This window comes from Pinus tabuliformis, chromosome 1_2 (assembly GCF_031772625.1).
Source record: "Pinus tabuliformis cultivar Carrire ecotype Pingquan chromosome 1_2, CPIR1, whole genome shotgun sequence".
NCBI lineage: Eukaryota > Viridiplantae > Streptophyta > Pinopsida > Pinales > Pinaceae > Pinus > Pinus tabuliformis.
The window spans coordinates 1,281,851,949-1,281,878,677 of NC_142298.1; positions in this window are offsets into that span (position 1 = coordinate 1,281,851,949).

The window sequence follows — 26,729 nt, forward strand, 5'->3', positions numbered from 1 at the left end:
GTTTATGATTAGTCTACTTATATAATGAATGCAAAACTCCTCGCAGCCTGGATGGTGGAAACTAGATCCAGGGTCTTGATTTCTACTTCCTGAATTGGTACGATTCTATCCATACGAATAAATGAGTTGATGTCGAACATGGTAGAAACCACTTGATTATCAGTCAATGATGTAAACTGTTAACAAGTGTGAGAGAAACCACCAGTGATGTCAATGGTTCTCAAAGTACCCAGTACAATCCATGAGATGCGAATGAATGAGTTGATGTCGAACATGTCACGGAATCCCTTGATCGAAAGTCAATGATGTAAACGGTCGTCAAAGGTGAGAAACCTGCCATTGATGCATGCAGACTTCAAGGTACTGAAGATTTCTAAGTCATCTCTCTAGATAATGTGCTGATGTCGATAGAAAGCGACCCGTTGCAGGCAAGCCCACAACACGAAATCATAGTTCAAGTTGAAGAAATGTTGCTGTACGGACTGACTCACGATGGTCAAAGATGGATGACAAGTATTTTGCATATGAATGGTTTATTTGCAGAGACCTCTTGAACACATAACGACACGACAGATGGCTTGGCGACGATTGACCCAAAGTTAATACCCAGAAACAGTTGAAGACTTTCAAAGTGGTTTTAATCAACTTTAAGACAAAGGATTTCCCAACCCAGGTGAATGAAAAGTGTCGTGTTCAAGAGTGGTAGTAAGGTTCTTCTGTGACAAAGGATAACAAATAGGTTCATTCTTCTCTCTTTTCCCCCACCATTTCTGGCAAGTACCTCTTTATTTTTTACAAGCTTGAGGAGGATAACATATGCTTGATTATAAGCTCATCCTTCGGATGAGTCCAACTTAGTTTAGATTCGAACCCTAAGAAGGAGTGGTTCGTTCCTGTTTGTAATCGAACAGGTCCTCTACTGTGAAATTTTAACGAGTCCAGTATAGGAGAAACTCGGCGTTTTTCAATTTTAGAGAGTCTGAAAAAACTAAAGAAGACTCCAGGGTTGAACTTTTTCGTAAATTTGTGTCTCTCAAGCCCGAAAAAGTATAAAATAATACTTGAGAGAACCGCTTGATCTTGCGACCAAGGAGTACTTTCATGATTAGTGCCTCTGACCTGAAAAGTAAAAAGCGATCAAGGACACGTCGTTTTATTTCCAGTATCGAGTTTGAAACGACAAAAACCCGGCAATCTTTTCCTGTTTTTATGGTCAGAAAAGGGCTATAAGGGGACCGTCTTTTAATTCCGTTTTAACGAGTGTAAAAGAAACACTCGGCAATATTTTCATGTTTTAGGAGTCAGAAAAGGGCTTAAAAGATGACTCTGATGTTTTGGTTTGTGAAAAATGATAATTTTCTTTGAAAGTCCTTTTGTCCTGCACAAAAACAACACATTACTCATACCTGTTTAAGATAGGCAAAAATACATTGAAAAATATCTCTCCATGGTGAAAAATAAACAAACCTAGCATTTATTTATCCAAAAAACCTATAAAAAGACTTTTTACCATGTCATTTTTACCATTTTACTGTTGAGGGAGAGAAAAGGGCTTTTGGCAAGAAACTTCTCGTGGACTTTGCGGAGAATCCAACCGTCGGAATCGAGCACCGTCTCTTTCAGGTATTCCACAACATCCTCCTCTTTGTTTTCATCCGTTTAGAATTTCATTTTAAGCCCTAGTTTGATTTTTTGGGGGCTTTGGGGTTTTAAGATACGCCTTTCGGGGTATGCAGGTGCCCCATGGGCGACCTGCGTACCCCAACATTTTCGTTAATGGGAAAATGGCAGGAGTACACAGCCTACCTTCAGAACAGCTGCGTACCGCCGCTCTGTTTCCGAACGCGGGGTGCGTACTCCGCGCAAAGCAATTTCAAAAACCCAAATCTCAAAACTAAACCATTATTTTTTGATTTAATGAATTCTAATGGGTGTTTTCTGGTGTGTAGATTGCCCACCATGCTTGATTGGCGCGAAAGAGAACACGAAGATGTCGATTTGGAAGCAATAGATTATCAACCTTCCATTGATGCTTTGAAGGCATGCGGTCTCTACAAATACTGGGCCATACCTGGCATGAGGGCCCAGGTGCCATTCTTAGAGTGGCTGGTTGAAAGGTGGAACGTCCAGGAACAATGTTTTTACATCGGAGGGCACCAGCTCGAGATAGAGCCCTCAGACATATATTTTCTCACTGGTTTGCCTAATAGGGGCGAGCAACTGTCTCTGTTCGGGACTAGGCCGGGTGGCCAATCCCTTGCTAGTCTCCGGCTAGAGTGGTGCAACAATCAAAACCAGGAGAAGGGGATAGAAATCAAATACATATCCCGACCTGAACTTATGGTAATTGCCTTTACAGTTACCAGACTCTGCGGCGCAACTGCTTTGCACATTGCCATCGGGTCCCAAATGCGGATGGCGATTGATTGCTTCCGAGGCACCATTTTCAACTGGTGCGATGCTGTGTTGGCCAATATGAAGGGCCAACTGACTAGGGCAAAGAACGGGCAATTAAAGACCTTTGGGTATGGGCCTTTAGTTGTGAGCTTTGCCCTAGAGAGAGTTCCGATGCTTATCCCTCAGCATCTCACTGTTGTGGTTGGGCCACCTCGGGAGCCAAAGTTGATGCGATGGGTTGCGGTGATGGCCCGGCATCCTGATGAGGGAGCGGGAGTTGTCCAATTTCCTGCGGGTTACTTTCACTGGTTGGAGGACCAGGTCTTTGCGATCCAGGATTTTCCTTATGCCGGAGTAGATTTTCACGGTGATCCGGACATGGTTCTTCCACAGGGAGAACAATGGGACGACAGAGGTACTTCATTTTTAACAAGTTTTTAAATTATCTTTTTTTTTTGTTTTTATATATCGTCTCAAAACTGACAGTAAAAATTTTCAAAATGCAGATGTGGGTCCACGGCGTCCAGCCAATCTCCGGCCTTTCGAGAGAAGACAACCAGTTGCACCGGCACCGGTCCCACAAGATGCGGCTGCAGAGACCTTAGCTGAGTTGGAGCAGGATCTAGAGCGTCTGACGGCGGATATACCAGAGACTACTATAGATGATATTCCTATCAGACTTCAGCGCTATGTAGTCGCAGTCCCAGGACCTTTTAGGAGGTTCTTATGTAGGGTAGCCCATGCAGTGGTGTCGTATAGGGAGCACCACCAGTGATTGGATGGTCACTTTTGTAGACACATGTGACATTTTGGTTTTTTGTACTTTATCATTTTTGCCGATCATAAGGTGTTTTGCAACCTATGATCGAAGACGATGTATTTTTGACACACTCCGATTTATATATATCATTATTACTGGCTTATCTTGTTAAACATGTGTGATTAAATGTTAATGTTTTTAAATTTACATGTATGATTATCGCAAATGTCTGTCTAACATTCGAGAAGCAATTGCATCTGCTAATGTATTAAAAGACCTTGGAATATGTTGATATTCGATGTAATCAAATTCATGTTCCAAAAGACGCACTCTCAAAAATAACCTTAATAACACTGGATTTCTAATGGCATAAACTCTATTAAGCTGTAATACAACGAGTTCAGAATCTAACCTCACTATCAAACTCCGAATCCCAAATGAAATGGATTCAGATAATAACTCAATCACTGCACTGTATTCTGCAATGTTGTTTGTTGTTTGAACAAGGCTCACCCCATGCATAGAAACTAACTCATCTGAGGGCGAATAGATAACCCAAGCTGCGGAAGAGATATTCCATGTACTACGACAAGCACCATCAGCAAATCCAATGTACGTTTGGAGAGGCATCGACATCTGCAAACATCAAGGGTAAAACCAAGATAAGCAGAATAACGACGAAAAACACACTTTCTAAACTAAGCACACTGTCTATTCTAACAAACAAACTAGCTAGAAAGAGAAAATTAACCTAACTATCCTAACGAAAATCTTCACACCCACCATTTAAGCATAGTACCTCTTTAGGTAAAGTCCATTTCTGGGTTTACCCAAAGAGTCCCCATCAAAGTCAACCAGCTCATAGGCCCCTTTTGCTAGCTTTCGCTTAACAATGTAGGGTCCATGCCACATAGGAACGAATTTTCCAGCACCTAATTTATCGTTAGCTTGATCATACAATAGCACTAGGTCTCCTTCTGAAAAATTTCGAGGGGTCACATTTCGATCATACTGAGCTTTCATTCGTTTTGCATGAGTCTCGATTGCTAGTGCAGCATCGCGTCGAGTTTCATCTAATTGAGCTAAGTATAATAAACGCTTCTCCTCTTCGGAAGTAGCTGGAAGTAATTTGACAGCCATTTGAAGTGATGGGATTTAGCATTCAATGGGTACCACGGCTTCCAAACCATAAACTAGTTGGAAAGGAGTGAACCCTGTTGATGTTTTCACCGAAGTTCGATATGCCCAAAGCGTGGAAAATAACATGTTGTGCCAATTTGACCGATGAATACCAATGATTCGTCGGATCATGATGACCAAAACTTTGTTGATGGACTCAACCAGACCGTTGGCTTGTGGATAATAAGGAGTTGACTTATCGTGGCGACAACCAAGCTGGCCTGTAAGTTCTGTCATCATAATGTTTCGAAAATGGCACCCATGGTCAGTGATTATCGCTTGTGGGACACCAAACCTAGCAATAATGTGATTGAATACGAAAATTGCAGCGGTCTTGCCGTCTGCCTCGAATGTAGGCATCGCCTCGGCCCACTTAGTAAAATAATCAACCGCAAGGATGATATATGCATGCCCCCCGGCCGAGTGAGGGTTACATGTAATAAAGTCGATACCCCATTTGGAAAAAGGACCAACGGCAATTATAGTGTGGAGAGGAGCTGGTGGTGCGCGCATCTTGCGATCAAACACTTGACAGTTGTGGCATTTTCGGACCGCAATGATACAATCTTTAAACATGGACGGCCAGAAATAGCTAGCACGCAACACCTTCTGAGTTGTGGCATACCCAGACATATGACCGCCACACGCCCCAGAGTGACAGTCATTCAAAACCCTTTCTGCCTCTTCGTGAGTTAAGCAACGTCGGAAAACCAAGTCCGCCCCACGGCGATAAAGAGTATCTCCAATAATTTTGTATTGTTGGGACTGGAATCGAATTTTCCGACGTTCCGTCTTAGAAGCTTCGGGCCGAAAGGATTGGGTTTGGAGATAGATGATTATATCCCCGTACCATGGATCTAAAGTGCTGATGAGAAACAAAGATTCGTCCGCAATGGGCTTCTCTGCCATAGTTTCCGTGTCAGCACGCGGGAAGTCACACATCAACTCTGCAAAGACTAAAGATCTCTTAGACTTAGATTTTTCAAACTCTAAGTCGAACTCTTGCAGGATAACGATCCATTTAGAGTACTTGCCCCCTAGCAATTGTTTAGTCAAAATGTATATCATAGGGTTGCAATCCGAAATGACTATAGTTTTACGGAGAAGAATGTAATGACGAAAACGTTGGACAGCCTGAACGGCTGCCAGGGCCAATTTCTCCACATGCGAATATTTTAGCTCAGTGGGATTTAACGTCCTACTAAGATAATATATCACATGTTCCATTGCGAATTCGTCTTCCTGAACTAACACCATTCCAATCGTGGAATGAGAGGCAGCGAGGTACAAAAAGTAGTCTTGGTTGTAGTTGGGAGGATGCAACAACGGTGCATGGGTCAACGCGTGTTTAAGTGCATCAAAAGATTGTTGAGCTATCTCATCCCAAGAGAATTGAGAGTTCTGTTTCAACAACCGTGTAAAACCTTTTGTAATCTCGGCATAGTTAGGAATGAATCAGCGTAGAAAGTTTGCTTTCCCTTGCAAACTTTGGAGTTGGCGAAGACTCGAAGGGGGAGGCAATTTGATGATAGCTTCTACCTTCGAGGGATCGACACGAATGCTGGCTTTTGAAACTACAAATCCCAGCAATCGTCCCACTTCTATACACAAGACACATTTGTGTGGGTTCAAACGTATACGATAATGCCTACACCTCATGAAAATTGCTCGTAAATGGACAAGGTGATCAGCTCGATGTAATGAATGAGCAGGCAAATCATCGAGGTACGGTTGCACAATGTGTTTGATGTCATGAAACGCATAAGACATTGCCCTTTGAAAAGTGGCTCCGGCATTCTTAAGCCCAAAAGGTAATTTGCAATAAGCAAATGTCCCCCATGGACAAATGAAAGCCGTTTTTGGTTGATCGGCAGGTAGAATATTGATTTGATTGTAACCGGAAAAACCATCCATAAAGGAAAATATTTCACTGTCGGCACAATCATCAATTATTTGATCGATATAGGGTGTTGGATAGTTGCCTTTGGGACAAGCACGATTAATATCCCTATAATCGATACATATTCTTATTGTTCCTTGTTTTTTGTTAACCGGAACAATATTCAATACCCAATCCGTTAAGGGGATCGAATAAATGAAACCTGCTTTCAACAGCTTCTCGACTTCTGCTTTAATTGCAGCCGCTTTTCGAGGGTGAATCTGACGCAAACGTTGCCGAACGGGTTTAGCGTCCGGGTAAGTCTTAATCTCATGGAAAACAATTGCGGGATCAATTCCTGGCATTTCCTCATAGGACCAGGCAAACACGTCGCGGAATTCTTGAAATAGGGCCTTGTAGGTTTGAATCTCGTCATCTGAACACGAGGCACCTATATGAATGTTTTCAATGATTCTGGGCTTGACTGAAATGTCAATGGGAACAATGCGAGAGATGTTTCCCAAATTCAGCTCTGAATCAGGATGTTTCATTGGACTCTAAGCTTCTTTGACATATTCAGCTGTAAAAACTGATGAGAAATCGTTTTCAAAGCAATCATCCTCAGGTAAAAAAGAAGATCTATGATGGAGATCTTCCCATGGTAGATCGTCTACACACAGGACTTCACAAAGTTGTTCGTCAGATGACACAACTTCGGGAAACGCTATTAACTCCGAGGTTGAAGTGAAAAGTGATTCCTCACAGACCACATTCATTTGGTCAATTTTGGTTGAACGCGAGTCGGTAAAAGACCGCACGGCTTCGTAAGCAATTTCATACGGACTCAAAGGCATATGAGTCTATTTCAGATTCGGAAGGAGCGATCCAAGGATCGTCGTAAACAATGGTATCTGAAGTAATCATATGAATGGATGCGAATGAAGACACGGCGTTGATTGGAGGAAAAGGAAAAGTTCCCAGTAAACCGGCATCTTTAACTAATCCTACACCAACATCCTTATAAGGGATAGTCATTTTACCGACATGCTGGATACTCTCTAAAGAGGCTGGGTCAGATGAAAAATAAGCCAGCTGGTCTATGGTCACGATCTTGCCATTATGTGGAAATTTTATTACTCTGAAGACCGATGAGACGACCGCTATCATAGCGTAAGACCAACTTCGACCCAAGAGAAGGTTGTAGTCTAGAGGGGCATCAACCACCTCCACATCCAGACTAACAGTTTTTCCTTCAACCCCTATAGGCAAATCCTGTAGAATGCTAAACGGATGGAACCCATGGCCATAAAAGGCCTTAAGAATTGTCAGGGATTGATTAAGTGAAGGAGAACCAAGCGATCTCCAACACTGAATCGACATAATACACGTGGAAGCTCCCTCATCAATTACAGTCCGATGAATAGGCCTGTTTTTGACTATCACTGGAATCTGGAAAGCCATCTGATGAGGTAAACGCGGTGTACTATTTTCTAGATCAAAGATTATTAGGTTCGGGTCCTGAACATCAACAGCTCCTATAGCCGACAAAAGTAATTTTCGTTGTGCTGGACATGATTGTAGCACTTCTAAAGTCAACATTGCTAAGGGTGAAACAGCTAAGTCCTCAACAATGTTGTAATTCTGGGCCGCTCTCGCATGTGGATTGAAAGTAGACCTTCGAAGTACACCCTTGGCGGGCGGTTTAATTACTAAGTCAGGGTTAGGTTTCTTGATCTGTAGTGGATCGGAACCGGGAGCTGAGGTTGATGGATTTGATTGAGAAGATTCTGCTTCTTTCGATCCATCAACAGGACTTTTACTACCATAATCGTGTGACCGAGTCGCAATCCTTACATGAGACATCATCAATATGGGTTCTTCGACGGCACTCGAGGAAGAACCTATCATTTTGCTATCTTTCAGAAATGGATCCTTCAAGACAGCAGGAATTTGGGAACCTTTGACTAGTTTCGCAACCTCGGCCTGATGAGGGAAATCTCTTGTAAAATGATCTTCTTCATAAATAAGACAAGGATAACGGGGCTTGCGCTTTTCGTCATTGGTTTCTGACTTTTCTGTTTTCTCCTTTGGAGCTTTGTCTGCTTTATTCTTCTTCTTGCCTTTCTTCTTCCCACCGTTTTTTGATTTAGCCGTAGATGACTCTACAGCGTGAATATCAGCGGAAACTTCAGCAGAAGACTCTCCTGTCGGGGAGTCTGGTAAGGTGATAATGGGCGAAGAATTCTTTGAAGACTTATTCTTGCTTTTAGTATTCACCGTACCAATCATGCCATCAGCAGCATGAGATCCCGAAGGAGCAGCAGTGATTTGATTCGACTTTGGAAGATCTGGGATCTTTTCGTGTAACGTACCCGACTGAGTATAAACTAAGTCAAGGTACTGCGCTTGAGCAATGACTTGCTCTTCAGTAACTACTCCGGCCTTAGCAACGCCTTCAGTAATCTTCGGTAATAATGATTTAACAAACCATTCAGCTAAGATTTGGTCCGGGATAAAAACCTTCACTAAACGCCTTTGACGTCTCCATTCATGAATATGGTCGGAAATATAAGTGGACGTCGACTGTTTTAATGAAGTTAATAACTCGGTGCCATTATCATATCTGACCGGCAACTGAAAATGTGTTAAGAACGAGGTAGCTAACTGACTAAAATTATAAAAAGAGGCCCGTGGTAACTCAATGTACCACTTGGCCGCGAGACCAATGAGCGTACGCTGAAAAAGATGTAAACGGATCGAATCATCCGAGATGGAATTTGAAGCACACCAGAGGTGGTAAGTCATCACGTGATTTGATGGATCCTCTCCAGACTTACCTTCGAACTTGGGTATATCACTGGGCAACTTATTTGGCATTGGCGGCCAGAATGGAAGATAATTTATTGGATCGTTCGTTAGGCGCGTCAAGTCTGGTAAATCCAAAGTTGCGATAAACGGCAATTACCGATTAGGATCCCTAAAACTCTAAGTCACAAGACCAGTCCCAGGAGGAGGATATCCAGGATAACTTGGAACATGAATCGCATTCGGGATATTGTATCCTCCCAGAAAACCAGGATTAACCGGACCATACTGGGGTTGCTGTGGTTGTTGATAAGTGTACCCAGGATACGGTTGATACTGGTAAACCGGTTGTTGGACAGCAGGCCCGTATTGGTACTATCCCTGGTACGGTTGATAAACAAATTATGGTTGAGAAGTAACAACCGTACTTAAACCTGGCTGCCCCACAGGCATCTGAACCATAGTTTGAATCGTGGATCCAAACAATGGTAAAGATGTCTGCGGAGTAGTGGCAGAGATAGTAGAAACCGGAGCTGTTGATACTCCAGAAGTAGGTGTGGTGGAAGGAACAGATGTTGCGGTAGTTGCAACAGTCGTTTGAGATGGAGTACTAGGTGCAATTTGCGACTGAGTAACTACCGAAGGTACAGAAGTTTGAACGTTAGACTGGACTGGTTGTTGGGGTTGACCAGAAACCACAGGTTGTCCAGTTTGAGATGACAACTATACGCTTGGCTGCAACACTTGTTGAACTTGCGATGAATCCCACACTACATTCATTCCGGGGTATTGACCCATGACAGGTTGAGGATATTGAGATCCATAACCAGATTGAGGGTAGGATTGATAATTGAAAGGTACATTTCCCGTACCTTGAACATAAGATTGACCTTGAGGTGGTTGATAACCTTGACTCGAGTACTGACCTTGGGGTAGATACCCTTGAGGTAAGTACTGATACTGGGGTTGACCTTGAGGTATATATTGGTACTGAGGTTGACCCTGGGGTACATATTGAGGCTGGGGTTGACCTTGAGGAATGTACTGTACCATAGGTACATACTGTCCTTGAGGTTGCCCCCCAGACGCAATTTGTGTACCTTGGGGTTGCCCCCCAGGCGTTAATTGAGGCTGCCCCCCAGGCGGTAATTGACCACCTTGAGGTTGAGAACCGGGAATTGAACCTGACATCATATAAATGTCTCCTACACCCAACAGTTTATTACCATTGTTTCCAGCTAATGACCCATGTCCAATGGGTTGAGGAGATGCTCCTACAAAAGTACCAGAAAGTGACTAATACCCAGCAGGAACAGAAGGACCACCATACAAGAAAGATTCAGGGGGTTGAGTAAACACGGACGACTGACTAGACATATTTACAGGAGTATAAATACCTCCGGGTGGATAAGGAGTACGAGGTGGAGAAAAACTTATGCCTGAGTTGTCTAAGTAATTAGTTAACGAAAGATACCAAGTAGTACTTCTAGGTGGACTGTAAAAGATAGATTCACGCTCTCTTAGATCAATAGTAGGTTGATCTTCAAGAATAGGGCCGCCTACTTCTTCTTCTGGAGCAAGTTCTTCAATAGCTATCAAACCAGAAGGAAGATTTTCGGTGATGACTCTTTCTACCCTAGGTGAATCAGGAACACTAGAAGTTGGAGTAACAGGTTCAGATATTTCAGGTTCTTCGCCTATATCACTAGTAGATGAAAAACTACCAGCAAGCTCAGAAACTGCAACAGCTTCAGGATTATAACCTGTTTCTAGACTTTGGTAATCTGGATGGACTACCAACGAAGACTCTCCTTCTTCAGGGGAACCTACTCTACTGCCACCAGGAGGAGTTACAAGGACTTTCAAACCTTCGTAATGACTCGGGACGTCTTGAGGAGGCTCACCCCGAAGTCTACAGGACTGTCTCGGTAATTCCGCCACAGTTAAAAACTTTTAACTACCGCACACGCAAACAAAGTAAAATCTCAAAGCAAACCACCTAAAGTCTCTAAAGAACCAAACAAATTTGAATCACACGCCTAAAGAATCTAGGGCGTCAAACCATGCACAAACAGTAGCCTTCCGGACCGAAAACACTAGTTGGTGATGAAGCCCAACATCGCCGAATTCAGTACAGAAGTGGTGGGTGGAACAGTTACCCCGGCAACCTGCTTAATGAATAGACCGGCACAAGTTCCTCCACTTTAACCGTCTCGAGTGAAGTGAACCCCCCGGAAAATCCAAGTGAGTCTAGCCGACGTCTGCTCCAGGTACAGTGGGATCTTCCCTCCACCATCACCTCGGGTAGAATCCTAAAGATAATGGTCACTAAGGTTACCAACAGCAACAAATATACCTGGGGGAACAGTCTACGACCCGATAGCACGCAAGGGCAGAGTAACAAGCTCAATCCCCTTTCCGTCTCCTTGACAATAATCCAAGGTTTACCGACAAGTGACCCCAGGCTCCTTGACAATAATCCGAGGTTTACTGTTTGTAATACGTGCGTATCTAGTGTCTTTGCCAATGAAGGAGGATTGATCCCCTCACTGGTTCGGACACGGTCTCGTGCTTCTCCTTTAAGAGGAGCCTTCCCAGAGTACAAATGAAACAGTTGGATTTATCCTACCACAAGATAAGCTACTTGTTTGGTTTTGTTGTCTTGGAGAGTTAATTACTCTCCTACTCCAAGACACTAGCCTGATCTATATTGATGTTTCAGAGCCCTAGTAAATAAAAAGTTACTAAGTTGATTTTACTTTAAGCGTTAATTTTTATGGCTTTTCTTTAAGACAAAAGGTATCGGAGATGAAACTGATGGTGTGTAGACTCGACTCAAACCACTACAAAGATGCACTTAGGATGATTTATACTAATTTTCTTTTTCAATGAATTCCTTAGCTAAGAGAGTTGGAGAATGCAAAATTTTTATAAAGACAACTTTCTTGGCAATGAAAATCAAAGAAACAATCTCTTTATCTTTTCCAAAACATGCAACACATGACCACTAATTATTTTGCGAAAATTCCCTTTTCATTCAAAGACTCAAATGCCACTAAGCAAACTTTTCTTTCAAAGGAGATTTTTAGATTTTTTCCTACTTAACAAAGCATTTAAAAATCAAAAAGCAAACCTTTACAAATCTATGAAATCAAAGCTACTTAAAAGCAAATCAAAAGAAATTCACCTAATAAGCAAATCTAATGAGGCCAAAACTTACAAAGTATGATCCCAGGATGTTTTACTCAGTCGTGATTTAACTAAGGACTAGTCAATGCAGAATCAAAAACTAGTCAAAAACAAACATAAAATCTTTTGTTCTTTTTTGTAAAATGAAATTCACAGTTCAATCAACAAACTCTTCCGAGATTCGGCAAAGAGACAAAACAAAGGTAAATGTCTCACAAGGGTAGATTCTATGAAAGGTCCGACTCCTAAGAAGACTGCAAATACCAGGGAGATCCAAGGTTTTACGACTTCTAAAGCCAAAAATCACACAGGACCAATGTAAAAATCAAACCCTAATGCAAAATCTCTATGAATTCCACTAAAACACTTGACACTGACAAAACAAGTTCAGATGAAGATCTCTGGTAGGTAACCAGTGGATCTGGGTGGAAAAAACAAATTAAAAGCAAAATCTAAGAGGCAAAAAGAAGAAAATTGAACTTTTCTCAATTTTGACAGGGTACGCAGGCAACCTGTTTACACAGGTGCGGGTACGCTCTGTGCACACAGTCGCAGTGCGTACAAGTACGCACTGTGCTGAACTCAGAGGCTGCGTACTTCTAGCAAAACTAAGAAAAACTAAAATCTAATTTAACCTTAAGCTAGCCCACCCAAACACACAGTCAGACAACCAAAAACCAGAAAGAAAAAGACTTTTCTCATATCAAAGTTTCAGACAAAGGAAAAATCATTCACATCAATGGAGTTCCCCAGCGGAGTCGCCATTTTGTCATGCGGAAAGAGTCAATTTTGCGGACAAAACCAACCTCCCTAGAAGCTTAAGGCTTTCTAGTGACAAACAAGACAACTAAGAACAATCCTTCTCTAAATATGCATTTACCATATAATAAATCAAGTGTTTAGATCCTACCTGTAATCCAACGCTGTTGTAGTAGTCCAGCCTCGTCGATCCGGATGAGCTCCTCCTTCTCTTCGAAACCTGCATTCACTAACAATCAAACGATTAAATAGCACCTGAATATCTCATAAAATAAAACATATTTAACATACAGACCAAGGAGTATATGAAACAACTCATAAATAACAAATTGTTGAGAAGAATGGACTTATTTGTATTAATAGGAAACAAAAGAAACCATTACAACCTGAGCCTTGGTGTTGTGCAAGTTCCTCCCAGGGTCCAGCAAGAGTTTTCCTTTACTTTGATCAGCTCACCCACTTCCAAATGAAACAAGAAGGATGACAATCTCTCCTCACAAGCTTCTACAAGGAAGTCCTAATCTCAGCAGCATCTACCCTTAGGAATGTTCAGCTTTTCAACCTCCCCTCACTCTGGCCCAATGCATGTATTTATAGTGCTGTAGAGGAAGTTAATCAGGTCCACCATCAATGGGATAAGCCCCTCTTTGGGTGGGTTAGCTCCCCTCTTGATGGGATAAGTTCCTCTTCCATAGGGATACATGAACCATCTGGAGGCGCTCCATACACGTCAAACAAGTTTCTAGAATGCTCTAGAAATGACCACAAGTAACTTTTTTGGAGTGAAACTTGCGCCTTTTGACCTTTACAGGAGTAAGCACCCATTGCTTTACAGACAGAGCGTACAAGTACGCAGGTATTGTGAACTTGGGTTGCGTACACGCAGGTAAGGCTGAGAGAAACTGCGTACCCAGAGATAATTGACTTTAAATGACTTTTCTCTCTTTCTTGGAGTTTGACATGGAAAGCAGAGGCATGAGACTTGCCAAGGAGGATAGTATGACTGTTGATGGAGCCATACTAACTGCAAATAGTCATGGTGACATTTTTTAGTGTAACACTCTGCATTTCAGCAGTGAGCCTGGGAGGAGGATCTGTTGATAATAAGCAAGTGGCTGGATAGACAAAAAGGTCAATGAACTCACAGTATGTGTATGGGGAATAATTAACATGATGGAACACTGATGACCAAAATATCACAGACCTTCGCTCCCCCTTAGCATCCAATTTTTTAAGGAAGACCGGGAAACTATCAGATTGATAGTACAGCAGCAAATGATATATATATGAAGTATATTTGAACACCCTTTCCATCTCTAAGTTCATGAACTACTCATGAATCTTGTTGGCTATGAAGGTGGCATAGTCATACTTGACAGCAGGGGGTTGTCCTGGAGTAAACATGGACATCAAAGCAAAGACAGTCTTATCCACAATTTCACTTGTTCTGAATCCCAGGATGTAGGAAATCATATCTATGAGCATTTTTCCATCCTCGGTAAACCAAGCATGGTGATAGGGGATTGTGAATTTGGAGTAACACTCTGGTGGCATAAACAACTTGGAAATTTGGTCAACTTCTGCAGGGGACAACTTTGAGGCTTGATCCAGCAATTATTTCATGGAAAGGGGGACCAAAGTCTGAGTTGGCTTGAATTGCAGCATCTCATTTATGGACTGAGGGGTAATGTAAAAGAGGAAATTTCTAGCAGGGTCCATCACTGCCCTTTGAGAAGGCTCATAGTTAGCACAACACTAATGGATGAGATCAGGGAAGACATTGACTGAAGGCAGGTAATATATAGGCATGTTGGATTCCCATATTCCTAATAGGTCAACTTTGTTTCTGAAGTTATTCCTTATTTCATAGAAAGCCTGAAGGTGAGGCTTGTCTCCTCCATATCATCAATTTGATAGTCTCTGTTAGCAAGAGGTATCCACTCTAACTCTTTATGAGGTGCATTTAATGGTGCAATATTTAGGGCTACTGGAGCCTCCATGATTAAATGTGATTATAGTTGGATTTGGTCTATATTTTAACAGAAAAACAGAGTCCTGACAATGGATTTTTTTTATAGGGAATTTGCAGTCTGAGCTCTGTCCGAAGGTGCCCCTGCTGAGTAGAGCTCAATGGGAATAGAGAGTATGCAGGGCTCTGCAACAAGGAAGCTTTAAAAGAGTGGAGATAGCAGGGACTTTGCAAGTTTTTTAGTGGTTTTGTAGGTGAACAAGAGCTGGATTTCGAGATTTAGTGGACAGTTTATCAGAATCACAGAAATTGGCAGGCTTTGCTCGTAAGTATGGTTAAACAATGAGGCAGAGCGGAAGAGTTTGCGAACGGTAATGTCTTTGAATTCAATTTAGGTGCATTGGCGATCTTTTGTAGAGAAATTATGAAAAAACAGGGTTTATGGGCGTTCCCGGGTAAATCCCTATTTATTTGAGACTTTTGCTGTGGAATGCAGTTGCAGGTAAAGCCGAGGAGGTCGGGTTTGCAGGTTGAATGCGCCTGGGTGGCAAACTGGAACATCAATGGCGGATTGGACGTAATTTTCATGCACACACTTTGACTATTGGTCACAAAAAATAAACAAAAACATCACTTTCGTGAGTTTTTAACGCAAATTTGTGGTTTTTCGAACTTTTTGGCACTTTTTGTGCTGACGTTAGCATGACGTCACCTTGTCCTGTAGCATGGTATGGAGGGTAACGTGGCGGATGACGTGGATGGGTGACGGGGTGGCCTCGGTGGACTGTACAGTAGCGCGGGCACTGACGCAGAAGCTGACGTGGGGGTGACGTGCGCGGCTTGGAGGACAAGCGGTAAGTGGTTTGCATCAAACCACTTTTGGTACGGGGATGGTTTCTGTCAGAGCGGGCCAGATGCAATCGAAACAGGCCACACGTCCCTATGTATGGCGACAAAACCGCTTTCTATCGGGAGCTAATCCTCGTACAGCAGGGCAGCTCCGATATCAGCGTGAGCCGTCGGATCTGCAGGGCCGGATTGGAGGGTTGACGGGATGCGTAGGTGGTGGTATGATACGGTGCGGGGAGCCGCTCGTATTTAACATTATAAAATGTCGTAGGGGTAAAAAACTTTGGATTGTGGGTTTATATGGTTTATATAGTGCGGGCATGGTTATTGGTTTAATCAAATATTAAACTAATCCCAAGGTTTATATGCACACCAAGGTTTAAATGCGTGGTATGGTGGGAGGGTTTCGAGTGGTTATTTATTTAACGTGAGGTTAAATAAATCCCGAGGCTTATGGACGCGGAAGGGGTTCTTATTAAAGTCCCAAATGGACTTAACAATTCCCGAAAACTATATTATATGGCTAAGATTGCCAAGGGTGTAGGGATATTTATATCTTTTGGGCTTTTATATAATTTTTTGTAGAATAGGGGTAGGAAAAATGATTGAGGGAGCTAAATAATAAAGTTAAATGTTAATATGACTTTATGGAATGAAACTGAAAAAACAAATGTTAAGTTTATAAAGTGAAAACTTAGGCATAAGAAAATGAAAGGAGTGTGGAATGATGTTTTTTACACAAGAAATGTGGCTTCTTTTCACTAAGTAAACTTAGAATTTAACTTAGCATTTCTCATAGAAAGAAGTGAAACAGGACTATTGGGCAGATCCCAAGGTCCTTTAGGGGATGTTAGTAAAAGATATCTGGGGCAATGATGGGGGAATTAGTCATGCTTCATTGCTATGCAACCAAACAACTGCCATGGTCCTTGTATCATTGATGAAATGAGTCCTTTCTTGATAAGGGAAAAAGATCACAACCTTGTTTCTGCAACCTTAAACTACCTACCTAGCCTAATGCACCTAGCATTTTTTCCTTCATTTTGATTAGGTGCATTTGAACTTGCAAACCCTGAAGTTCCTCTTTTCTTTTGACTGCCCTCCTATCTAAATCTACCCTTATCTCTTCCAAGGTCCCAGATTAAGCAGACAGGCTCCTTATTTTCTCTATCTGTCTACTTATCTGCCAAGCTTGAACTATTTGGACAGATATTCTTTCTCTATTCTACAACAGCAAATTAAAATATGGAATGGTCCAGATTGATCTGTTGGGCCATCCATCAAGTGTGATAAGCAAGAGTATTTGCACATTGTGATCTTGCAAATAAAATAGCAGTGGCATGTTGACTGGCCACTTTCCTGGTCTTTTGGTTTGGGGTTCACTTTTATTATATTTTCTGACCAATTCATTTTTCTAGCCCTTTGATTATTCTTTTAGGGCATACCCTCTTTTCATTTTTTAATTTTCCTCATTTGTTTACAAAATATGGAACCTTTGCAGCATGAAAAGATGAAAATATTTTTCACTTCCATAGTCAATCATGAAAAATGAAACCTATTGGTATAGGAACCTAACACAGCACACTCACCAAGGTGAAGACAAGAAGTAAGTCCGACTGGAGCTGAGCATGTAGTTGACACACCAAGAATACAAACTGCATGCTAGAAGATGATTTGAATGAAGAAGCCACATCAATGCACCTAGATGCAATGGAGGCAAGAGTTTGCTTCAGAAAGATGTTACCATGGGGTGCATGCACACCATCACGGACGACCAAGCTTGGAATCAACTCACCACCTTCACCATCACAAGCATGTCAAAGAGTTAGTATGACCACAATGGACCGAGTGTCAGTGATGTCTTGCATGGCTTGCTCAAGCCATTTTGTCTCACATGATCACATGTGCATTGTAATGTAACGTCATGTCAAGTGGAAGTTCAAGTGTCAATAGTTGGATGTAAGAGTCATAGAGTAGATGAAGAGTCATGAGGGTAGATGAACTGTCACAAAGGTGAATGTCAAAGGTCACCCACCCTTTGCTATAAATAGAACCTCATAACTCTTTGTAAAGGCTTTTGGTCAGCCAAGGTTCGATAGGAGTATCTTAGAGAAAGCTTGGACAGTATTGTAACAAGCCTTGGCTTCTCCACTGCACAGAGCTAGTACATCTCTTTGGAGGAACAGGTGGTTGTGGCTGTAACGTTCCACTATTGGAACTAGTGGTTGGACATGGATGTATTATATGACCATAACTTACACATATTAATAAAACAAGAGCCAACATGTTTCATCCATATGTTGTATTGTATTCTATGCTATCTAGTTTACTCTAAATTATATATGTATTTGTTTGCTTATGCATGCATGTATGGACTATTCTGTATAAGTATGTATGAATCTTTCTTAAATGTGTTTTTTGGTTTAACCATCACTTTGGATTGCTCGTTAACTTGCTTTCCAGCTTGTGATGCATCTTCGCTCGTGTGTTCCCTTCCAAGCTGCGTACTATCACAGGTTTCCAAGGGGCGCACTCACCTCACCCTTAGTGTGTTATAACCTCTCATGCACCTTCCTTGACTCACTGCAGTTGTCACACCCTTACTACCAACAGAGTTATCTTACTTGCCTCTGTACGAAATCGCGGTCAAGGAATTACCGTACAACCCATTGCTGGGACTCCTACACCAAACGGTCTGAGGTCTAATTGGGACTTCTTACCAGGGAGATCCCCTTACATGTTGATGGATCCAGCATCGTCAACACATTGTTAAAATAATGAAACACTAGCCCCAATATTGGAACATGAAGCTACCACTTTCTTGTCCAAATAATCATCCTCTTCTCTATGCTTAACCAGAGAATCCAAGACCAATTCTCCAAAATCCCAAGCCCTTTGCTTGAGTTATGAGGGCTTATTTTAAAAAAATGAAAGTGATTGTTGAGCTTCCTCATAACTCTTTGATTTCTACAGCCTATGGACTTCTATGTGACTCTTCATATTCCACAAGTTTCTCTTGGAATTATTTTACATTTAAATTTCTTATTCTCATAAAAGACAAATTACGTTAAAAAAATGGTGGCTATATAGGACAAAATTACAATAAGACAAATACTCCTTGTGTAGGAGGAAAAGACAAAGCAATATCTTGAGAGTGGAGCTCATTAGTAATGTAAGAGTGTCATGCTTTGAACTCTGTTGTTATAACTTTCACTTTGAATGGTAGGTCTACATTGCACCACATTTTCACCTCCAATACATCTGATAGTGTGGATTTGGAGTTTGTTTGTACAATATTCCACAACATGAATAACTTCTTATGAACTTTGGCTAGCCTAGTTGCATATTGTAGAATGGTTCTTTTTGTCACTTCCAAGCTCTCTTGATTTTTTTCTTGCCCAATCTATTCAAAAAAATCTTTCAACTACTACATGATAACATCCTGATTCCTTATTTATCCTAGGAGGCCTACAAAAGGTACTCTATGATTGTGTGTCAGGGACTCTAAATTTTTTTTGTAGTCAAACATAGACAGCCACGTGTTGGTCACCTGCTCGCCAAGGTGGTTATAATTTTTCATGTAGCCTCAGATATGCCCTATCCTCATCATCTTCTAATCTATCCTTCTTTACCAACCGCTCAAGAATATTGAGATACTTGGTGCCCCAATCCTGAATCAAATCCACAATTGTGCTTGCAACCTTTAGAACCTTCATGATTTCTTGAGATCTTTTATGGATTTCTTCTAGGGGTGCCATCACTTCATGCAAGAGGATGGTATCATTATAAAGTTCCTTCATAGTATCCTCCAATGTTTCAACCCTTCAAGTATAGCAGACAAAATTATGTTTTGTTGATATTGGTAGAAGCCGACCTTTGATTCTATGCAACAAGATGATCAACATGTTGCTTTGTAGTAGTCAACTCCTTTCACAGTTGTTCATTCTGACTGAAAAGATATTTTATGTTATCCTGTGTTGTTTTCGCAAAGGCCACATTTGTTGTGGCGACTACTCAAGGGTTCATCCTAGTGTTAAATGTTATAACCTTATCTGGGTCTATGGTGATAGGATGAACATGGTCATTGGGAAAATACCTTCACCTATCCTAAATAATCCTCTTCTTTAGCTAGTCAAAGGTAAAGTTGGATATATCCATGACCCCGTCATCAGGTGGAGGAACAATTCCCATTTCATTGAATGGGAGGTGGCCACCACTGTGATGAGGTTTTGACTGAATGCTTGGCTCATATGGAATTGATTAAATATTTTCATCCTCCTCTAGCTCTGCCTCTATGTCATGGGCCATTAGTTATTCCTCCATTTCCTATTCCACTTCTTCTTCCTATTTCTTCTTCATCTCAGTTTTCCTCCAACTTCTTTCCTTGTTACTCTTCCTCTACTTTTTTCATTTCTTCCTCTACTCTTTGCTTCTTTAAGATTTCTTCTTATTATTTATTCTATGACTCCTATGCTTTTCTCTTCCTTCATTCTTCCTTTTTCTTTATCAATTCATATTGCTTCTTCTTCTCTTGTTCCTCTTTCTATTTACACTCCTCCTCTCTTTTGGGCTCTTCCTCTTGGTGCTTTTCTTCTTCTTTCCTTTTCCTTTCTTCCTCCCTTTTCTTTCTTTGTTTCTTCGCCTTTATTGCACCTTTGCAATAAGGATACGCCTTAAAATTTTTGATACTCTCTCCTACTAGTTCATGCTTTGGCCTCTTCTTTGATGATTCAGTGTCAACTAGGGCGGTTACTTCCTGCTAAATCTCCTCCATCTGTGTATCTGGTCTTTGGGTAACATGGGAGGTGCATACCACTTCTCCTAGACGATTCTTCCTTAATGCATTATACCAGTTCTTAATATTCTCATCTTCTGGAAATGTCAGAGATACATATGGCTAGGTGTAATGTATCTTGGTACAATTTTGTCTGCGAACATTTCTGGGGTCATATCTATGAAAGTTCATTACTCTAAAATGAAGGTGGCTAAGTTATTCAATCTCAATTTCAACTACCTTAAGGATTTTAATTGCATATGATCCAACCCATAAAGGAAAAGAGGGATAAGGAGACTTCTTCTTCCTTTGGAGTTAGGCAAACAAACCATTATTCAACTGGTAGGACACCTACAGGACTACCTTGTTGATCACATACCTTGGCATAAGGTAAGGGGTAGTTTGGCACCCAAAAGCTCAGATTTAAGTTCCTTGTGGTGAAGTGAACCAATCTGCAGTCGCATAGAGTGCCTCCTTCACCTGATCTGTCATGCAGGGAGGTTCCACCTCAAAAATCATATGATATCAAATTGTAAAGAAGTTCTCAGCAAGTCTCGTATATACTCCTCAAAAATAGATTTTTGACATAAGTTTGCAATGGAGATGAATAAGAAGTTTCTCTTTACGATTACAAATCCATTTCAGTCTTGAGAGTGCATCGTGAGCACAAATCCCATCCAATAAATAAGTGGACATATAAAATTCTGGTGACTAACCGACTTCTATGACTTTCTTTGCTTGTTGTACATTGATCTGCAGTTGTTGAGTGAGGATGTCAACCTAGTTGAAGATTATGCCTATATCCAAAACCAGGTGAGTAAATGAACCCAATTTTCCTCAAAATGTTATGCATTCTTTTGCCCGTGCAATCTACAACACATGATGATGAAATATTGATAGAATTTCCTCAAGGATTTAGCCTTGTAAACCGCACTTTGATTTTGTCAAAACTTTGCAGGCTCTTGGCACCATGACTTGAGGACTTCCCTAGGATTCAAGTTAGCTCAAGTTGCATAGAATTGTGTGTTCAAAAACTACCCAGGGGTTAAAAAATTATAATAGGAATGTAAATCATGTGGGTTATAGGTGACAATATATGTTCTTCTTTTACTGCTGAGAACTATATTCTTATTGTCCATGTGTTGCAAAACCCACCCAATAGCTTCTGCACAAGGTGACACTGGAAATATGCATGCTACTTTATGCAATATGGACCTATTGATGGTGTTCGACCCGCCAACATTCAGGGGGTCCCCCGATATTAATTCCCAATTATACCTCACATAGTTTGGAGTAGGATCCCCATCGAGAATATGACCTAGTTGCCTAAATAATGGACTTTAGTGGTATTCCTTAGCTATAATAACGCATAGAATTATGTACTCGTGAATTTGGTGAAACAAGTGTATAACTTTGTGAAGAGTCAAGTGCAATGCATGAGAGGTTCTAACACAACAAGGGGAAAGTGAGTGAGCCCCTTAAAAGCTTGTAATAATACATGGATTGAAAAGAACACACGAGCATAAGAGGAATCATGAGTTAGCTTGAAAAATATTTCACAAGATAACCATGATTGAAATATATAACAACACACATTCAACAAGATTCATATTAATGCAAACAAAATAGTTCATAAGAATTAGTGTAAATTAAATAACATATATTGCAAACATAACAAGAATAGTCCTACTATATTCACAACATATGCATGAAAACGTGTCGGATCTGAGCTTTTATTAAAGTGAAAGTCCCAAACATACATATAAAATTGCCAAACCACTAGTCCCAATAGTGGAACATGAAGCCAACACCTACTCCTCTAAATAAAGTTACTCCCTCTATGTTAAGGAGAAGCCAAGGCTCTCAACAAAGCTCCCTAGATTTCGATCCTAAGCCAAAATCTCGGCCAAAATCCATTTATATGAGTTATGAGGGTATATTTATAAAAAATGAGATGACTAATAATCTCCCCTTTGTGACTCTTGGACTTCCCTCATGACTCTTTAACTTCTTTTAACCATGACCTTTGGACTTTATTACAAAATGGTTTTCACATTCCACAACTGACTCTTGAAATTTCACTTATAATTAATTGCAAATAGAATATTACAATATTACTCACACTGATATAAGGAAAAATTGGGTAAATTAAACTAAACAAACCTAATAGGACAACAGCAAGTCAAGATTGAGTTTAGGGAAACTCCAGTTCATCCATTTCAACTTGTAGATTCTCGATCACATAGTGGTGCCAAGCTTTGTACTATGCAATGACTTCCCCAAACTTTCTGAAAGGATCAACCTCGAAGTGGACTCTTGCCTCCATCGCATCTGGGTACATGATCTTGGAGCCAATTTATGTTTCCTTCTTTAATAATAACAACATGGTGTTTATCTTGGTAGGGACACCAATGTACTTCTGCATATCATGTTTTTTCGCCTTTATATCTCCCTTTGTGGAAATCTGCTTGAACTGGTCCAATTTTTCCTCCACTTCCTATCTAACCTTGTTCTTGCCTTTGGCTTCGGTGAGTGAGCCAACTGAAGGGGTATTTGTTTCCATTATGACTAATGTGTTGTTATTGATGGAAACCTCCTTGATAAAGAGGTCACCATGATGGTTGCAGGATGATTATACAGACTGGTACATATGTGACAAAGAGAATGGGCAAAGGAATAACAATTCAAAGACAAAGGAATGATGAAGGTAAAGTTTGAGAAAGTATACTTGGGTCCTGTGAAGAGAAGCCACATGCATACACATGTATGATGAAGATAAGTCACGTACAGTTTCCGCACCATGGTATTATAAATACCCGGGGTATTTACCATGGTATTGGCCCATAGTATTGAGCGCGACAATGAATATTTGATCCCTTCAAAGAATACCATTGACTTTACTAAGGGATTGGCCTAAGATATTCACTAAGGCTCATACTATATAAGGAGATGGAGATAAAAGTATTAGGTGTCAATGTGATGGATTACTTATGAATGACTTGATCTAAAATAGATGTGCACTAGGGAGCATGGAGATGGATCATATTTAATAGATTTGAAATTACCACATATTGAATAATATATTTATGGTTTGATAGATATGCGATGATGATATTATGATGTGTGTTTGTAACAGTTTGCATGCCAAAATTTGGGTTTGACAGATGTTGTGTTGCATCGAAGGTATGACTCAGTGATTACAGATTTGTACGTTGGTTTTCATTGAGAAGTCATGTACATATGTGGATGTACTTCTGGGTAGTCCCGTATATATATTGCAGTATGGACATATCTATACACAGCTTTGGTGAATGAGAAGTTGTGTACATATGTCGATCTACTTCTGGGTAGTCACATATATATTTTTCTGTATGGACATATCTGTACACAGGTGTGGTGAATGAGAAGCATGTACATATGAAAAAGTTCTTTATAAGAGTCACATACATCTACTAGAGTTTTGCAGCATGAGTTGTTAATTATGTCTATTATGTTTTTTGTTGTCTATCGATGAAGTCTCTCTTATGATAATCTGTGTTTGATAGTGATTGCTAGTTTGAATTGTTTATGGAATAATATGTTGACTAGATATGATGCTACTGTGTGATGATATGTGTCTAGTTTAGTAATTTGTGATGGGTTTAATATGTGATTCAGTGGTTAATTAAGTGTGACAGTGATTTAGACTTAGTTTTTCAGTTTGTTGAGATCTGTACGCAGGTCCTCTTAAGGGGAAGTGCATACATACGTTGGTATGGCTCATAATAGTAGCATATATATTCTAGCATATGGTTGATCAGGATTTGTAGTAGCGACAATTGGATTTTGTGATGGGTAACAATGTTTGGATTGTTGATGAGTAATTGTGCATTAATATGATCTATCTTGGTTTAGTTTGATCTAGTTGTATTGGTTGATGAAGATCTAGTGATTTATTTAATGATTCAGTTGGTGCAGTGACTAAGTGATTTGATATAGTGATTGATTTCAATATTGTTATTTGGTATCGGGCTTAAATGATGGTAGTGGGTCCAGTTTTTAAAATATGATGAAAAGTGGCCTACAAGTTTTATGTCTTGGGTCAAGTGGATCCAGTATGAAATATTATGAAATGTGGTTGACAGAGGTGCTAAGGGTTGGAGCCTTCAATGTTAAGAATAGCAACAAGAAATGCTAAAAATAGCATTCAGAATATTCCAATTTTAATTTGTCCTTGAATTAAAATTCGAATTTAGTCTCACCAGCTGCATGGAAAATAATTAATTAATTCATCTTGAGTTAATTAGTTAGAGAAATTCAAGCTAGAAGTCTTTCTGAAGTCATGCAACAGTCATCCCTTTGATTAAGGAGATTATCCCTTAATTAAGGAGATAAGATTGAGTTGTATTTGAGTTGTAATTATTTAGCTCAGTTAACTGAGTTAATTCCAGTTAAATTAGTTCCAAACTATTTGAGGAACTAATTGTGAGTTCAGTCAGTTAATGCATGCATGCATCCAACTAATGTACTCCAGATAACTGAAGATTCTCTCATTGATAACTCATGCATGTCTATTCAAAGAAAGACCCAGTTGAGATTAAAGACAAGGACATTGTACTATCAATTGCATGAGTTTTCCTTTAAAGGAAACTCATCCATGCAGAAGGAATAAGGTTCCTTGAGGATTGTGCAGTTTTATAGTGTGTGAGATCAATGTGAGTGATCAGTGTTACACTTGGTAACAGTAGGATCACATAGGATAAAAAACGCAAGGAAATAAGAGGCTTGGAGGGCAGAGGAGAAGGTTTGTGAGAACCCTTGTTTGCCTGTGAGCAACCAGGAGGATTGTACTGAGAGTTGGCTAGTTGTGAGAGCTAAGGCTTTGTGTAATTCTGAGATATTTCCACCTTGTATGATAATATAGATAGCGGGGTTTTTAACTGAGGCTTTCCCCAGAGTATTATTTGTGTTTTATGTGTATTGATTCTTCTTCTCTGTTATATGTGTTCTTCTTGATCTCGCTCAAATCTATTAAGCTTCTTCAAGTTTGATTGTAGAAGTAGATTAAAGTATATTGTTTTAGTTATATTGCATTATCAGGTTAATCTACAGTAAGAATTTCTACATGGTATCAGAGCTAGCTGATCTATAGAGAAATTTCTACATGGTGTCAGAGCGAAGGTGATCAAGGCTATGAACAGTATACTGAGAAGGGAAATTTGAAGGTTGAAGTTCTTGGTTGTAGGTACAAAATCGAATTCTTATCATACTTAAAAGTTCATCAATGGCGTTCAATGGCTTGATCCTCGAGTACGCTCTGGATGGCAGCTCAAATTACATATCATGGAAAGATCGCATGGAAGCGGTATTAGAAGACAATGGTTTGAAGGATTTCATTGATCAAGAAATCCCCAAGCCAACTGTAGCTAATGCACAAGAATTGGCTTAATGGAAGAAGTGTGTGGCGAAGGCGAGACAGATTCTTCTGGAGGGAGTTCAAGACCATATTGTCTTGAGTCTCCATGGGAAGGAGACTTTGTTTTCAATATGGAAGACATTGAATGACCTCTATCAGAACAGTAGTGACCAGAGGAAACTGGTGCTCAAGGATAAGCTTCGGAAAATCAAGATGGAGAAGGGCGATAATATTTCTACATATCTAAACAAGCTTACCACCTACAGAGATGAGCGTGGTAGTGTGGGAATAACTACATCTGATGATGATATGGTGAGCCTCACTATCCTTGGCCTTCCAAAGAGCTGCCATAGCTACTAGGACTCTATGAATGGAAGGGAGAAACTACCGGATTAGGAGTGACTATGGTCAGATCTCATGCAGGAGGAGATCAAGAGGAGCACATGAGATGGTTCTTCATCCAAGGATGATGAAGAAAATTTGGCCTTAGCAAGTAAAGCAAGGAAAGGGAAGGAGAAGGATTCTCATTCCAAATCGAATTCTTCTCATGGAGGGAAGAAGGTTGACAAATATAAATTGAGATGCTTTAATTGTCACGAGATGGGTCATTATGTGACTAATTTCCCATCGAAGAAGTCCAAGAAGGGATCCTCGGTTGGATCAGAAGGTGAGGCATTAGCCTCTCAATTCGAGATGGAATTTACTCTCATCGCATGCATGGTGTCATCGATGATGGGTTGTGGTTGGTTTCTTGACAGTGGAGCCTCATTCCAC